Raw genomic sequence first — 18980 nt, 5'->3', positions numbered from 1 at the left:
AGAAAGATCTCAAATCAATAACCTAACATTACACCTAAAGGGGGAAAAAAAACTAATGACAAACCAAGCAAAAGGAAGAAAATAACAGATTAGAACAGAGATAAGCAGAATAAGACCAGAAAGAAAAGGAAAAAAAACACTGAGTTTGTTTTTTTAAAGATCAATAAATATTTTAAAACTCACAGCTATATTAAGAAAAAAAGAGAAATCTCAAATACTAAAATCATAAATAAAAGAGGTGACAGTACAACAGATGCCACAGAAATGAAAAAGATTACAAGAGACTAATGTGAGCAAGCATAGGCAACAAAACTGGGCAACCTAGAATAAATTTATAAATTCCTAGAAACACAAACCACCATACTGCATCATGGAGAAATAAAAAATCTAAAGAGACCTGTAACTAGTAAGAAGATTCAACCAGTAATCAAAAACCCCACCAAAAAGAAAATTCCAGGTCCACATAACTTCACTGGAAAATTTTACCAAACATTGCAAGAAGAATTAATGCCAATCCTCTGCAAAATATTCCAAAAGTGTTCAAAAACCAGAGGGGGACATTCCAATCCATTCTATCAGGTCAACATTTATCTGGTTCCAGAGCCAGATGAACACCTTTTGTAATAAAAACACTCAAAGAATTAGTAATATATGGAAACTCCTCAGTAAATAAAGATTATACATGAAAAGCTCGCAGCTAACATCATACTCAATGGTGAAAAACTAAAATCTTTTCCTCTAAGATCAGGAATAAGATAGCAACATCTCTTCCTGTCACTTCTATTCATCACAGTACTGGAATTTCTACTCAGAATAATTAGTCAAGAGAAAGTAATAAAAAGGATGCAAATGGGAAAGGAAAAAGTATAAAATTTTGTTCACAGACAACAGGATGTAATGGGTAAAAATCCTGAAATTCCCAAAATACTGGTAAAATAATGAAATTCAACAAAGTTTCAGGATACAGTAACACACACAAGTCAGTTGCATTTCCATAAACTAACAATGAACAATCTGCAAATAAAATTTTAAAAAGAGAGGCCAGGTGCAGTGGCTCACACTTATAATCCCAGCACTTTGGGAGGCCAAGGCGGGTAGACCACCTGAGGTCAGGAGTTCGTGACCAGCTGGGCCAAACCCATCTCTAAAATAAATAGTAAAACTCTGTCTCTATTAAAAATACAAAAATTAGCTGGGCGTAGTGGCAGACACCTGTAGTCCCAGCTACTTGGGAGGCTGAGGCAGGAGAATTGCTTGAACTTGGAAGGTGGAGGTTGCAGTCAGCTGAGATTGTGCCACTGCGCTCCAGCTTAGGAAACTGAGTGAGACCCATCTCAAAGAAAAGAAAGAAAGGAAAGAAAGAGAGAGAAAGAAAAGAAAGGTAAAACAAAAGAAAAGAAATTTTTAAAAAGAATGACATTTGGCCGGGTGCAGTGGTTCATGCCTGCAATCCCAGCAGTTTGGGAGGCCGAGGTGGGCAGATCACCTGAGGTCACAAGTTCAAGACTTGCCTGGTCAACATGGAGAAACCCTGTCTCTACTAAAAATACCAAAAAATTAGCTGGGCGTGCTGGCGTGCACCTGTGATCCCAGGTACTTGAGAGGCTGAGGTTGGAGAATCGCTTGAATAAAGAAGGCGCAGGTTGCAGTGAGCTGAGATAGTGCCACTGCACTCCAGCCTGGGAGACAGAGCAAGACTCCATCTCGAAAAAAAAAAAGTATTACATTTACAACAGCATTATAAAAATTAAAAATAAGCTTAACCAAAAGGGCAAAAGATTTGAACACAGAAAACTACAAAACACTGTTGAAAGAAATTAAACACAAATAAATGAAAAGAAAAGCTGGGTTTGCAGATTAGATGATTTCATCTTGGAATGATGTCAACACTACTTAAGTGACCTAGATTCAATACAATCCTTATAAAGATTCCAATGACATTTTTGATAAACAGAAAAACCTATCCTAAAATTCATATTGAATCTCCAGGGCCCATGAATAGGCAAATCAATCTTGAAACAGAACAAAATTAAAGGTCTCAAAACAATTACAAAACTGCAATAAGCCAAAAAAAAATGTGGTCATGGCATAAAGACATACTTGACACACTTATGGACCAACACAACAGAGACCTCAGAAACCAACCCTGGCATATATGGTCTGATGATCTTCCACAAGGATGCCAAGACCACTCAAAGGCGAAGGACACTTTCTTCAACAAATGGTGTTGGGAAAATTGTACATCTACATGCAAAACAATGAAGTTGGACTCTTACCTTACACCACGTTAAAATTAATTCAAAGTGAATTATAAACCTAAATGTAAAACTAGAACTATCAAACTCCTAGGGAAAACAAATTTGGAAAATGCTTTATGACGATGAATTTGTCAATAATTTTTAGGATATGACATTAAAAGCTCAGGTAGTAAAAGCAAAAATATATCAAACCTAAAAACTTCTGTACCTCAAAGGTCACAACCAACAGGGTAAAAGGCAAACTGTAGAATAAAAGAAAATACCAGTTGAGTGTCCCTTATTTGAAATGCTTGGGATGTGTTTCAGATTTTGTAATATTTGCATTATTCTTACTGGTTGAGCATCTCGAATTCAATCCCCTGAGTCTGAGATGCTCCAATAAGCACTTCCTTTGAGTGTCATGTTGGCACTCAAAAAGTTTCAGACTTTGGAGCATTTGGGATTTCAGATTTTTGGAACAGAGACATTCAACCTATAGTTGCTCATCATGTATCTCATAAGAAGTGAACATTCAGAATACGTAAAGAACTCCTACAGAGAGACTACCAGAAGCAGAGAGGAGCAAACACATTTTCACAGTAGGGCACCCCCTATCTCTCCTGGATTCCAATTAGGGCAGAGTAAGTGCTAGTTCTCTGCCAACCCAGGATTAGGCCCTGCAGCTGCAGTGAAAATAATCACAGAAGAAAACTAAGAAATAAAAAATGGAGAAAGTGAGACATCAAACTAGAATTACTAGAAACCCCCAGGAAGAAGGAAAAAAAAAACCCAAGAAAACAGAAAAACAATCAAACCAGTTAATTAAACCTTGGCATGACCAGAAGATCAGAGTTTCCTAAAGGAGTGGAAATTTATTGATTTGAAGAGGATTTATTGATTACTGATTTGAAGAGGAAGAAAAACCATGAATGGTCTAAAGCAAAAGCCTAGTGTCTGAAGAAGTCAGTAGGGTGAAAACAAGAGCTGGCCAGAATATCCACAGATGGTGACAAGTTGGCAAAGCCTTTACTAGACTACTCGTGAGGCTAACTAGAGGCCAAGGAGCCAACACTATCCCTGTCCTTACAGAGAGACCCTACACAGGATTCCCAGATATACATGGAAGGACAACATCTTATCAGGTCCTCTCTGTGCAGATGTGGTTATCATTCCAAATAGTGAGCTCCAGCCCCAAGACTGTTCCATCCTCAATTGCTTTGAGTGGGCAATGTAGGCTCTCCACACACGAGCTATATGTAGGTTCCTTGGGTACCCAGATGGGAGCCGTGAAACACAAACCCTCCATGGTCAGGTCCGTATCTGTTTCCTGCCTTTTTCCCAGCAATCCCCAGGCCTCAGCAGCAGTGGTCTACCTCTGCTGATTCTCATTCAGAATCTAAACTTAGAAACAATTAGAACCTAGACCCAAATTCTACCCAAAAGTAACAGAATAACATAATCTATACTCTGCAGCATGACTGTTTGCCCAACGTAATGAGGATGAACTGAGAGATAATGAATGATCATGACCCTGGCCCAAGTAACGAGAATGAACTGTGAGATAAATGAATGATCATGACCAGAAAACCCCGCTACAACACAACAACAAAATAAAGTGATTAAAAAATGGACAAAGAACATTTATCCAAAGATGCAAAGATTATATACAAATAGCCAACAGATACATGAGATATATGAGAAGATGTGTAACATCACTAGTCATTAGAGAAATGCAAATAGAAACCACAATGGGACATCACTTCAAACCCAACAGAAAGTAACAAGTGCAGGTGAAACTGAAACCCTTGAACACTGTTGGTGGAAATATGAACTGGCTCCTCAAAAAAAAATAAAAATAAAATGACCATATGATCCAGCCATCCAACTTCTACAGAGACAGAATAACTAGTAGCAGGACCTCAAACAGATATGTGCACACCTATGTTCACAGGAGCATTACATAGCCACAAGGTGGAAGAAACCAAAACGTCCATCCAGGAATAGATGGATAAACAAAAGGATATATATATAGAGAGAGAGAGATAAAATATATATATATGAAGAAATATTATTCAGCCATAGAAAGGAAGAAAATCCTGACACATCTGACACATAACATGGAACCTACTTACAAAACAACAAATATTATATAACCCTAGGTATATAAGCCAAATTTTTAGAAGCACAAAGTAGAATAGTACTTGCCAGGAGGTGGAATGAAGGGGAAATTAATAGTTGCTGAATGGGTATAGAGTTTTCCAAGATAGAAAAAAAATCTAGACATCTGCTTCACAACACTGTAAATATTCTTAACTCTACAAAACGGTATACCTACAACTGGATATGATGGTAAATTTTAAGGTATGTGTTTGTTACCAAAATTTGAAATAATAAATTATTTATAAAAAATGATCTTTTTTGACACAGGGTCTTACTCTGTTGCCCTGGCAGGAGTTCAATGGCATGATCACAGCTCATTGCAGCCTCAGCCTCCCAGGCTCAAGCAACCCTCCCACCTCAGCCTTCTGAATAGTTGGGACTACAGGTGCACACCAAGATGTCAGGCTAAATTTTGGTTTGGTTTTTTTGTAGAGAGGGTTTTGCCATGTTGCCCAGACTGGTCTCAAACTCCTGGGCTCAAGCAATCCACCTCCCTTGGACTCCCGCAGAGCTGAGATTATGAGCATAAGCCAACATGCCCAGCCTATAAAAAATTATTTCAAAAAACCAAAAGATTAATCAAACTAGAATATTTAGAAATATTTAACCCAAAAGATGTTAGGAAAGAATATATAGATCAAAAGACAGACGAAGGCCAGGCATGGTGGCTCATGCCTATAATCTGAACAGTTTGGGAGGCCAAGGTGGGTAGATTGCTTGATCTCAGGGGTTCAAGACCAGCCTGTGCAACATGGCAAAACCCTATCTCTACAAATAGTATAAAAATTAGCCAGGTGTGGTGCATGCACCTGTAGTCCCAGCTACTCAGGGGCTCAAGTGAGGATTGGTTGGGCCTGGGAGGCAGAGGTTGCAGTGAGCCAAGATTGCACCATTGCACTACAGTCTGGGTGACAGAGCAAGACCCTGTCTTAAAAAAAAATAAACAAACAAATAGAAAATAAGTAGAAAAATGGCAGACCTAAATCCAACCTTAGCAATGATTAGTTACAATGTAACTGGACAAATACTCTACTTAAGACAGAGACTGCCAGACCTGACAGGAAGGCAAGACCCAACAATATGGCATCCACAGAGACACAATTTAAACACAAAGACACAAACAAAGTATGAGAAAAAATATGTTATGCGGACACTAATCATAAAAATATGCTATCCAGACACTAATCATAAAAAGCTTCAACAGAGATGTTAACACTAGATGAAAGAGGCTTCAGAACAAAATATATCACCAGAAATAAACAGGGTAATTTAATAAAAATAAAAGAATCAGAGAGGATGATGTTACAATTACAAATTGTGCCTCAAAGTGCACGCAAAGTACACACACCCAGAGCCTCAAAGTATGTGAATCAAAAACAACAGAACAAAAGCAGGAAATTGACAATCCAAAATTATAGCTGGTGAATTAATACCACTCTCTCAGTAACTGATGGAACAACCAGATAAAAATATAGGAAAAATACGGATCTAAATGACAAAATCCTGACCCAAATGGTACTTGGCAGTACCAAGATAGACTGTATGTCGATCGATTGAGAAAAGGTTCAAGCCTGAAATAGTATACAAAGTATGTTGTCTGAACACTTGAAATTAAATTAGAAACCAAAAACAAATTGATATCCAGAAAAGCCTCAAATGTCTGAAAACCAAGTAATAAACTTTGAAATACCCTGTGAGTCAAAAAGTATTCAGAAGGGGAACTGGAATGTATTTGGAACAAACTTGTTATAAAAATCTCATTTCTGGTAGACTAAAGGTGACAACTTCTTTCCTGCTCCTCTCTCTGTGAGAACCAATTCCCCTTAAACCTTGCCCAGACTACTGACTTATTTGGCCAACAGAAGGTGACAAAGGTGGTATTTGGGGACTTCAGAAGCCAGGATGAGAAAACAGAACACTTATCCAGGAGAAAGCCAGTCACCAGGCAGGAAATCCCACTCCCCTGAGACCTCATGATGGAAACCACACGGCCAGTCCATGACTAGCTACACGCATTGACATCCCCCACTGAGCCTCCAGCAACACCGACTCCCAACCACTAGTGAGCCTCCAGCAACATCCACTCCCAACCACTAGTGAGCCACACTGCAAACCACTGTGCTTTCGCACAATCCAGCTTGGCTGCAACTGTGTGTGAGATGAGCTGGCCACCAAGACTCTCTAAGCCAAACAACAAGTAATAATGAGTTGTTTTAAGCTGCCAAGTTATGGGGATGGTTTCTTCAGAATAGATAACTGGAACAGAATATGGCAGCTGGAAATGAGCTGCTGTGGTAGTCAGAAGCTACAGTATGTGCCACGACTGTGAGGCTGACCTGTAACTGGGCCTCAAGGAGACCATTCATGCAGCCTGGAAGGGCATCAAGACTCTTGGTCAGGGCCTGAAGAACGGTGAGAAAATGTCATTGGAAACTGGAGAAAAGTCCTGAGAGTTACGTGCTGAGGGACTGTGGGAAAACTACGGCCACAACATGGAAACTGAAAGGGCACTGCACCATCTCAGGGATCTGCCTAAGGAGACATCTGGGAAGAACATGGAAAGTGCTACCAGCCTCCCCTAACTGTCACTGAATAAATATGACAGGAGAGGGACATGATCTAAAGAAGGAGGTTCAGTTTTCAAACAGAATTTAGAGAAAATGTAAAGAAATAAATTCTTGTCTCAAAAGGCCAAAGTAAAAAAAAAAAAAAAAAAAAAAAGAAGAAAAGAAAAGGAAAAAAAAATGAAAAAGAAGCCACTGAATACCCTATTGACCATAAGAAAAAGGCAGGGAAAATTGGTCAACGGCAACCCAGGCACTGAAGGAAAAAGAACATGGAGAATGACAAAAGCCCAGAGGGAGGAGTAAAAGGACACAAACACCATTCTCAGGGACCAGGACTGGGCGCCATTCTCAGGGACCAGGACTGGGCACTAATCACAGAACTGTAACAGGCACCCCATGGGAATGACCAACTGTTAGACGGGGCCTGCAGGGCAGCACTTCCCTCTTGCCTCCCACCAACAGCTTCTAAAGGGAAATGTCGACTGTTTTCACACCAGTCCCCTCACTGCAGCTGAGTTTGTGGGCTCAGATGACAGGCCACCACAACCTGATTCAGTCCCCACTGTGGCTGTGTGTGGGGGGTCAGATGACAGGCCACCACAACCTGATTCAGTCCCCACTGTTGCTGTGTCGGGGGGGGCAGATGACAGGTCACCACAACCTGATTCAGTCCTCACTGCGGCTGAGTGTGTGTGGGTGCAGATGACAGGCCACCACAACCTGATTCAGGATTCAGTTGGGCTACCAACCAGTGCCATAAGGAAAACCGTTCTGGGGCTCTTGAGAGAGGCAAAGCATAATTTGCATGTGGGAGAAATGTTAATAGTTTGTGGCCAGAGGACAAGCTGTGGTTTATTAAAGACTGCTGCAGGTTCCTACTATGCTTCTCATCAAGAGGTGGAATCTAATCACCAACCCCCTTGAATCATGGCTGGTCTCAGTGATGAGTGTGACTGGGCAGTGTGGCAGGAGAGATGCTCTGGGACTTCTGAGGGGTGATCATGAGAGGCCTTACAGCTTCTGCCTGGGCCTCTTGGACACACACCCTGGGAGAAGCCAGACAAACCTGACTACCTGACGCTGCCAGACTGGGAGGAAGTCCGTGCTGGCCACAAAGAGAGGGCTGGGTTCCTGCTCCATGTCCCCAGCCACTAGAGTCCTTCCAGATGAGACCAAGGACATCATGAAGCAATGAACCCACATCGCCTGTCCAGTGTCTTGACCCAGAAAATTGTGACATGTAAAAAGAATAAATTCCTGGTTTATGCCAGTAAGATTACTGGTACATTGTTACATCTCAGATAATTAAAACCTTGAAAAACTCATGAGAGATCACAAGTAGAACCTTGATCTGAAACGTGGTATGTGGCGATTTATATTGAGTATTAGGTTAAAAATGCAAGAATGGAGCATAGTTAATATTTTATGTTAAAGCTAAAACTATAATGCCTCCTTAAAATTTTCAGTTAATTAGGTTGTCACTTTTTGTTCTTAACCAAGAAATCAACTAGTTTTAGTCCATAAACAGTTAGAACTGATGCACACATCCGTTTTTCCTTACTCATTTTAAACAGCTATCTGAAATAGGAAGCATAATATAATCTTTAAAGAATCTGAAAACATGACAGAAATGTTTAAACTATAAACATATATTGTATATGTTAGCATATTGTATACATTGCATATTAACATAAGCTAGAATCATTGACATAAATTTATATAAACAAAAGGTAGAAAATATGACAATGTTCTTCTTGATTTTTGTCTTTGCATATTTCTTTATTGGCCCTTGTCAAACGTGACCCACTAACTCCTGAATGATTCCTCTCTCCCCATGGATTCCTAAGGATGTCACCACAGTGTTGGCCAGATGCACAGGTCACAGGGGACTGAATCTCATCACCCCACAAACATACCATTCAGGTTTTGCCAAGAATGACACTGTAAATGTAACAAAGCTTCCGTGCTTGTTAGTGAACACCAACTCAGCTCCTCTCCTGTATTCAGAAATCAGGATGAGATTAAAACAATAAGTAGACCAGGCACGGTGGCTCACGCCTGTAATCCCAGCACTTTGGGAGGACGAGGCAGGTGGATCACCTGAGGTCGGGAGTTTGAGACCACCCTGATCAAAACAGAGAAACCCCATCTCTACTAAAAATACATAATTAGCCAGGCATGGTGGCAAGTGCCTGTAATACCAGTTACTCAGGAGCTGAAGCAGGAGAATTGCTTGAACCCGGGAGGTGGAGGCTACAGTGAGCCGAGATCACAACACTGCACTCTAGCCTGGGCAACAAGAGTGAAACTCTGTCTCAAAAGAAAAAAAATTAAAAATAAAAGAACAAGGAAACAAAAGTAACAAGGCTTGACACCAGATGAGCCTGAATCTAAGCAAGAAAAGGCCAGAAGAAATCCCATTTTGGGTCACTGGCTGCATGGTAGTAATACCATACACATAAGGGAAGAGAGGAGGATGTGGCTTTCACTTTGAATTTTTTGAGCTTAAGGTAACTTTTGCATAGCTACAAAGAAGCATTCAACAGAGAGTTAAACCTATGATGGAAAGACTGAAGGGGTCCAAGCTGTAGAGAAACAGGACTGCAAACCACAAAGGGCTGAATCAGTCATGGAGAACTGCAGGGCAAGATGAACAGGGACCAGTGGAACATTTGGATAAGCTGTTGAGAAGAAAGGAGAATTCAGAGAAAAAGAACTGTCAGTGAGGTCATAATAGGAACTGTTACAGTGAACTAAATATGGCCTGGGAAGGACTCTGTACTTCTAGATTTGAGTCCCTGTGGACAAACTGCAACCTAACTTAATAGGTAGAAAGACTGAAAACCTAACTTAGGAGTATGTGCCTGTAACTATAGCTGAGTCCTGGCCAATCCCAACAGCCAAACTTCTGCCACTCACACACTGCTGAGTGTTCAGCTGTGTTCAAATAAGGCAAATGCTGAGCACTGTAACCAGTCCAGTTGTTTCTGGACCTCACTGCTGAGAATGGTAAGGGACCCAGTTGCTTCTGGACCTCACTCCTCACTTCAGATTTCTGTACACCACGTTCCCTTTATTGTCTATAAATCTTCCACCATGTAGCTGTGCTGGAGTCTCACCAAATCTGCTGTGATTCTGGTGGCTGCCTGATTCGTGAATCATTCATTTCTCAATTAAGTTCCTTTAAATTTAATTCAGCTGAAGATTTTCTTTTAATAGATGGTGTCAGAAGTGGGATCTGTGGGAGCAGGACTGCTAGGGCCTCCGGAGCTATAGTGTGGTGAGCAGTGTTGCTAGGGCTTCTAATGACCCCCAGGAGTGCTGAGGTACAAGAAAGGCACCTGCAAGGACTGCTCTGTGATGGCAGCAGTGGCCCACGTGGAGCAGTTGCTATGGAGACACTGGCTGCAGTGGGGAGGAGTGGCTGGGGCTGTGCGCTCCTCGAAGCTGGTGGGAGCCTGGAATGGGTGGGAGACCCACCCCTTCTAAATTGGCAGGCAGGAGCCCCGCCCTCCCAGGCACAGCTGCAGCCATCCAGCCATGACTGCAAACCCGGGCATCTTTGCACTCTCAGAGGCCCAGCAAGCCCCCCTGCCCCTGCAGGCTCAGTCGTACCTGGTCCCACCACCTGGCGTCTCTCCGCTCCCAGAGCCCACTCCAACTTCGGATCCAAGTTGAGGCTGAACCCAGGCACAGTCACAACCCGGGCCGGTTTCTGCAAGCTCAGGGCAGTGCTGACATGCCAGCCCCCTGCCACCTCGGCCCCCTCCAGACTTTGGGCGCTGACGAGCACAAGAGGGAGGTTGAGGTGGGGCTAAGAGTGGCTCAGCACTGGCCTGAAGGCACTCCTCAGCTCGAACAGCCTCGGCAATGTGGGCACAGCTAACCACAGTGCGTCTCTCTCAGCTGCTGAGAGCTGAACAGACGTTGGGATGACTTGCCTGCAGAAAGGAGCTACCCACTGCAGGTTTCCTCTGAGCTGTACTGTTGCTCAATAAAGCACCTCTTCACCTTGCTCACCTTCTACTTGCCCACATATCTCATTCTTCCTGGACACAGGACAAGAACTCAGGACCTGCCAACTAGCAGGGCTGAAAGAGGTGTAACATAAACAGGGCTGAAACGCACCCCTTGCTTGCCAAATTGCAGGCAAGAAGAAGAGAAGAGAGAAGGAGACAAGAGCTGTGGCTTTTCAGGGAGCCCAGACCTAGGAGCTCCCCAAGCCAGGGCTGTGACACCTTCTTTGGGGCTCTGCAGTTCCTGCATCTCCAAGTTTCCGGGCGCCACTGCATTCCCTGATAACCACAGTGGAAGCTGTTTGCAGTCGGCCTGGTCCAGCTGCAGCCTCACAGGGAGCTGGCACCTGTGCCGGTGCCTGGAGCTGCCCACCCCACTGCAGCTGGCATGCTTGGCTGTGTGCAGTGGCCAGATCCCATGCTTGCTTGCTCACACACCCTTCACTGCTCTGTACCCAGCTTACCCTTGGCAGGTGTGGGGTCCACACCACTAGCATGAGCCGAGTGGACAGAACGAACCCAGTGGGCCCGAGCAAAACACAGGTAAAGACACCACCAGCCAGAGGTTTCAGGCAGAAAAGTGATGTCTCAGGATTCTGTAACACTTGTGCCCTTTGACCTCTCGGAGCAGCTGGGGATTATGGTAAATTCTCTCTCGGATTTCAGAGCTCCATGGATTTGTGTTTTGAGCTCTGAGTTTCTTTGAGCAAATTTGTGTTCCAAACTGCTATCCAGCCATGACTGGCTAGATGTTTTAGAAGTTATTACAGAAACGGGACCGGGTCCAGGATCAGATTTGATCCAGTAGTTAACTGGCTTGAATCCAGTTCCAGTTAGAGATCTCCTACATCTGAATGGGTCAGAAGGAAAGTGGTAGTAAATGATAATATTGGAGGGTTGTAAAATTTGGCTTTTGAAAATTCACAGGGATTTTTGTGTTCTACCCCTTTGTTTCATTTTCCTCACATGCTTAGGTAGGAAAAAAAAAATCATTGGCTAAGTCAATCAAGGGAACCTTGCAGTAAAGCCAATATATTAGGTAAAAATAGGATCCTTAATTTCTGGAAAACTTAGTTCCTTCTGGCTAATTCATTAGGCCTGGGAAGCAGCAAAGTCTTACAGAAATGGCAAAATCTTACTAAAGATAACTTACAGTGGAACATTCCAAATGAATAATGCCCTGAAGTGCATTTAAAAATGAGGGCTCCCAAATTAGTCTCATCTAGGGATGCCTATTAATATGCAGAAGCTTCTAAAAAGATTTAGAGATGGCACGGCCTATCTGGGAGCAAGTTTAAGTCTTACCAGTTTGACACTGAGTGCTAAGCAAAGTGGCTCATGTCTATGTTTTGTCACATGTATTTTGCTCTGAGCAGAATGAAAAAAGTTAATTTGGTTACTCCAAGCAACCCCTTGGGCAGCATCTTGCAAAGCTGAGTGGATTCTTCCTGTGGCTCCATGATTTCCATTGTGATGCAGCTTGGCCCCAGAGCTATAATGTGGTGAGGAGGGTGACAGAGCATGACGTTATCTTTAAAAAAAATGGCCAGGGGCAGTGGCTCATGCCTGTAATCCCAACACTTGGGGAGGCCGAGGCAGGTGGATCACCTGAGGTCAGGAGTTCAGGGCCAGCCTGACCAACAAGGAAAAACCCTGTCTCTACTAAAAACACAAAATTAGTTGGGCATGGTGGGGCATGCCTCTAATCACAGCTACTCAGGAGGCTGGGGTGGGAGAATTGCTTGAACCTGGGAGGCAGGGGGTTGCAGTAAACCGAGATCGCACCATTGCACTCCAGCCTGGGCAACAAGAGGGAAAATCCACCTCAAAAAAAAGAAAAGAATAATAGATTTGCCTATAAGGCTTTATGAAAAAGTGGGTGACATTTGGCTTTCTCTCTTTAAAGAAGATTTTCAGAAAATATTAAAAAATAATGGGAGAAGGAGCCAAGATGGCCGAATAGGAACAGCTCGAGTCTACAGCTCCCAGCATGAGCGACGCAGAAGACGGGTGATTTCTGCATTTCCATTTGAGGTACTGGGTTCATCTCACTAGGGAGTGCCAGACAGTGGGCGCAGGACAGTGGGTGAAGTGCACTGTGCACTAGCTGAAGCAGGGCGAGGCATTGCCTCACTTGGGAAGCGCAAGGGGTCAGGGAGTTAGTTACCTTTCCTGGTCAAGGAAAGGGGTGACAGACGGCACCTGGAAAATCGGGCCACTCCCACCCTAACACTGCACTTTTCTGATGGGCTTAGGAAACGGCACACCAGGAGATTATATCCGGCACCTGGCTCAGAGGGTCCTAAGCCCACGGAGTCTCACTGATTGCTAACACAGCAGTCTCAGATCAAACTGCAAGGCAGCAGCCAGGCTGGGGGAGGGGCACTGGCTATTGCCCAGGCTCTCTTAGGTAAACAAAGCAGCCGGGAAGCTCAAACTGGGTGGAACCCACCACAGCTCAAGGAGGCCTTCCTGCCTCTGCAGGCTCCACCTCTGGGGGCAGGGCACAGACAAACAAAAAGACAGCAGTAACCTCTGCAGACTTAAATGTCCCTGTCTGACAGCTTTGAGGAGAGCAGTGGTTCTCCCAGCATGCAGCCGGAGATCTGAGAATGGGCAGACTGCATCCTCAAGTGGGTCCCTGACCCCTGACCCCCAAGCAGCCTAACTGGGAGACACCCCCCAGTAGGGGCAGACTGACACCTCACACGACCAGGTACTCCTCTGAGACAAAACTTCCAGAGAAACGATCAGACAGCAGCATTAGCGGATCACGAAAATCCACAGTTTTGCAGACACCACTGCTGATACCCAGGCAAACAGGGTCTGGAATGGGCCTCTAGCAATCTCCAACACACCTGAAACTGAGGGTCCTGTCTGTTAGAAGGAAAATTAACAAATAGAAAGGACATCCACACCAAAAACCCATCTGCACATCACCATCATCAAAGACCAAAAGTTGATAAAACCACAAAGATGGGGAAAAAACAGAGCAGAAAAACTGGAAACTCTAAAAAGCAGAACACCTCTCCTCCGCCAAAGGAATGCAGTTCCTCACCAGCAATGGAACAAAGCTGGACAGAGAATGACTTTGACGAGTTGAGAGAAGAAGGCTTCAGATGATCAAACTAATCCGAGCTACAGGAGGAAATACAAACCAAAGGCAAAGAAGTTGAAAACTTTGAAAAAACTTTAGATGAATGTATAACTAGAATAACCAATATAGAGAAGTGCTTAAAGGAGCTGATGGAGCTGAAAGCCAAGGCTTGAGAACTATGTGTGAAGAATGCAGAAGCCTCAGGAGATGATGAGATCAACTGGAAGAAAGTGTATCAGTGATGAAAGAAGAAATGAAAGAAATGAAGCAAGAAGGGAAGTTTAGAGACAAAAGAATAAAAAGAAATGAACAAAGCCTCCAAGAAATATGGGACTATGTGAAAAGACCAAATCTGCGTCTGATTGGTGTACCTGAAAGTGACAGGAAGAATGGAACCAAGTTGGAAAACACTCTGCAGGATATTATCCAGGAGAACTTCCCCAATCCAGCAAAGCAGGCCGACATTCAGATTCAGGAAATACAGAGAATGCCACAGAGATACTCCTCGAGAACAGCAACTCCAAGGCACATAATTGTCAGATTCACCAAAGTTGAAATGAAGGAAAAAATGTTAAGGGCAGCCAGAGAGAAAGGTCAGGTTACCCACAAAGGTAAGCCCATCAGACTAACTGCTGATCTCTCAGCAGAAACTCTACAAGCCAGAAGAGAGTGGGGGCCAATATTCAACATTCTTACAGAAAAGAATGTTCAACCCAGAATTTCATATCCAGCCAAACTAAGCTTCATAAGTGAAGGAGAAATAAAATACTTTACAGACAAGCAAATGCTGAGAGATTTTGTCACCACCAGGCCTTCCCTGAAAGAGCTCCTGAAGGAAGCACTAAACATGGAAAGGCACAATCGATACCAGCCACTGCAAAAACATGCCAAATTGTAAAGACCATCAAGACTAGGAAGAAACTGCATCAACTAAAGAGCAAAATAACCAGCTAACATCATAATGACGGGATCAAATTCACACATAACAATATTAACTTTAAATGTAAATGGACTAAATGCTCCAATTAAAAGACACAGACTGGCTAATTGGATAAAGAAAGAGTCAAGACCCATCATTGTGCTGTATTCAGGAAACCCATCTCATGTGCAGAGACACACATAGGCTCAAAATAAAATGATGGAGGAAGATCTACAAAGCAAATGGAAGACAAAAAAAGGCAGGGGTTGCAATCCTAGACTCTGATAAAACAGACTGTAAACCAACAAAGATCAAAAGAGACAAAGAAGACCATTACATAATGGTAAAGGGATCAATTCAACAAGAGGAGCTAACTATCCTAAATATATATGCACCCAATACAGGAGCACCCATATTCATAAAGCAAGTCCTGAGTGACCTACAAAGAGACTTAGACTCCCACACAATAATAATGGGAGACTTTAACACCCCACTGTCAACATTAGACAGATCAATGAGACAAAAAGTTCACAAGGATACCAAGGAATTGAACTCAGCTCTGCACCAAGCGGACCTAATAGACATCTACAGAACTCTCCACCCCAAATCAACAGAATATACATTTTTTTCAGCACCACACCACACCTCTTCCAAAATTGACCACATACTCGGAAGTAAAGCCCTCTTCAGCAAATGTAAAAGAACAGAAATTAAACTGTCTCTCAGACCACAGTGCAATCAAACTAGAAGACAGCATTAAGAAACTCACTCAAAACTGCTCAACTACATGGAAACTGAACAACCTGCTCCTGAATGACTACTGGGTACATAACAAAATGAAGGCAGAAATAAAGATGTTCTTTGAAACCAACGAGAACAAAGACACAACATACCAGAATCTCTGGGACACATTCAAAGCAGTGTGTAGAGGGAAATTTATAGCACTAAATGCCCACAAGGGAAAGCAGGAAAGATCCAAAATTGACACCCTAACATCACAATTAAAAGAACTAGAAAAGCAAGAGCAAACACATTCAAAAGCTAGCAGAAGGCAAGAAGTAACTAAAATCAAGGCAGAACTGAAGGAAATAGCAACAAAAAAAACTTCAAAAAATTAATGAATCCAGGAGCTGGTTTTTTGAAAGGATCAAAATTGATACACTGCTAGCAGGACTAATAAAGAAAAAAAGAGAGAAGAATCAAGTAGACACAATAAAAAATGATAAAGGGGATATCACCACTGATCCCTCAGAAATACAAACTACCATCAGAGAATACTACAAACACCTCTATGCAAATAAACTAGAAAATCTAGAAGAAATGGATACATTCCTCCACACATACACTCTCCCAAGACTAAACCAGGAAGAAGTTGAATCTCTGAATAGACCAATAACAGGATCTGAAATTGTGGCAATAATCAATAGCTTACCAACCAAAAAGAGTCCAGGACCAGATGGATTCACAGCCAAATTCTACCAGAGATACAAGGAGGAACTGGAACCATTCCTTCTGAAACTATCCCAATCAATATAAAAAGAAGGAGTCCTCCCTAACTCATTTTATGAAGCCAGAATCATCCTGATACCAAAGCCAGGTAGAGACAAAACCAAAAAAGAGAATTTTAGACCAATATCCTTGATGAACATTGATGCAAAAATCCTCAATAAAATACTGGCAAACCAAATCCAGCAGCACATAAAAAAGTTTATCCACCATGATCAAGTGGGTTTCATCCCTGGGATGCAAGGCTGGTTCAATATAAGCAAATCAATAAATGTAATCCAGCATATAAACAGAACCAAAGACAAAAACCACATGATTATCTCAATAGATGCAGAAAAGACCTTTGACAAAATTCAACAATGCTTCATGCTAAAAACTCTCAATAAATTAGGTATTGATGGGACGTATCTCAAAATAATAAGCGCTATCTATGACAAACCCACAGTCAATATCATACTGAATGGGCAAAAACTAGAAGCATGCCCTTTGAAAACGGGCACAAGACAGGGATGCCCTCTCTCACCACTCCTATTCAACATAGTGTTGGAAGTTCTGGCCAGGGCAATTAGGCAGGAGAAGGAAATAAAGGGTATTCAATTAGGAAAAGAGGAAGTCAAATTGTCCCTCTTTGCAGATGACATGATTGTATATCTAGAAAACCCCATCGTCTCAGCCCAAAATCTCCTTAAGCTGATAAGTAACCTCAGCAAAGTCTCAGGATACGAAATCAATGTACAAAAATCACAAGCGTTCTTATACACCAATAACAGACAAACAGAGAGCCAAATCATGAGTGAACTCCCATTTGCAATTGCTTCAAAGAGAATAAAATACTTAGGAATCCAATTTACAAGGGACATGAAGGACCTCTTCAAGGAGAACTACAAACCACTGCTCAATGAAATAAAAGAGGATACAAACAAATGGAAGAACATTCCATGCTCATGGATAGGAAGAATCAATATCATGAAAATGGCCATACTGCCCAAGGTAATTTATAGATTCAATGCCATCCCCATCAAGCTACCAATGACTTTCTTCACAGAATTGGAAAAAACTACTTTAAAGTTCACATGGAACCAAAGAAGAGCCTGCATCACCAAGTCAATCCTAAGCCAAAAGAACAAAGCTGGAGGCATCACCCTACTTGACTTCAAACTATACTACAAGGCTACAGTAACCAAAACAGCATGGTACTGGTACCAAAACAGAGATATAGACCAATGGAACAGCACAGAGCCCTCAGAAATAATGCCGCATACCTACAACTATCTGATCTTTGACAAACCTGACAAAAACAAGGAGTGGATTCCATATTTAATAAATGGTGCTGGGAAAACTGGCTAGCCATATGTAGAAAGCTGAAACTGGATCCCTTCCTTACACCTTATACAAAAATTAATTCAAGATGGATTAAAGACTTAAATGTTAGACCTGAAACCATAAAAACCCTAGAAGTAAAACTAGGCATTACCATTCAGGATATAGGCATGGGCAAGGACTTCATGTCTCAAACACCAGAAGCAATGGCAACAAAAGCCAAAATTGACAAATGGGATCTAATTAAACTAAAGAGCTTCTGCACAGCAAAAGAAACTGCCATCAGAGTGAACAGGCAACCTACAAAATGGGAGAAAATTTTTGCAACCTATTCAACTGACAAAGGGCTAATATCCAGAATCTACAACGAACTTAAAGAAATGTACAAGAAAAAAACAAACAACCCCATCAAAAAGTGGGTGAAGGATATGAACAGACACTTCTCAAAAGAAGACCTTTATGCAGCCAAAAGACACATGAAAAAAATGCTCATCATCACTGGCCATCAGAGAAATGCAAATCAAAACCACAATGAGATACCATCTCACCCCAGTTAGAATGGCAATCATTAAAAAGTCAGGAAACAACAGGTGCTGGAGAGGATGTGGAGAAATAGAAACACTTTTACACTGTTCGTGGGACTGTAAACTAGTTCAATGATTGTGGTAGTCAATGTGGCGATTCCTCAAGTATCTGGAACTAGAAATACCATTTGACCCAGCCATCCCATTAGTGGGTATATAACCAAAGGACAAAAAATCATGCTGCTATAAAGACACATGCACACGTATGTTTATTGTGGCACTATTCACAATAGCAAAGACTTGGAACCAACCCAAATGTCCAACAACGATAGACTGGATTGAGAAATTGTGGCACATATACACCATGGAATACTATGCAGCCATAAAAAATGATGAGTTCATGCCCTTTGTAGGGATATGGATGAAATTGGAAATCATCATTCTCAGTAAACTATCGCAAGGACAAAAAAACCAAACACTGCAAGTTCTCATTCATAGATGGGAATTGAACAATGAGAACACATGGACACAGGAAGGGGAACATCACACTCTGGGGACTGTTGTGAGGTGGGGGGAGGGGGGAGGGATAGCATTAGGAGATATACCTAATGCTAAATGACGAGTTAATGGGTGC

The sequence above is a fragment of the Pan troglodytes genome, chromosome 17 (genome assembly GCF_028858775.2).
Source record: "Pan troglodytes isolate AG18354 chromosome 17, NHGRI_mPanTro3-v2.0_pri, whole genome shotgun sequence".
Taxonomy (NCBI): Eukaryota; Metazoa; Chordata; class Mammalia; order Primates; family Hominidae; genus Pan; species Pan troglodytes.
The sequence above is the reverse complement of the archived record's forward strand: the minus strand, read 5'-3'. Positions refer to the sequence as shown.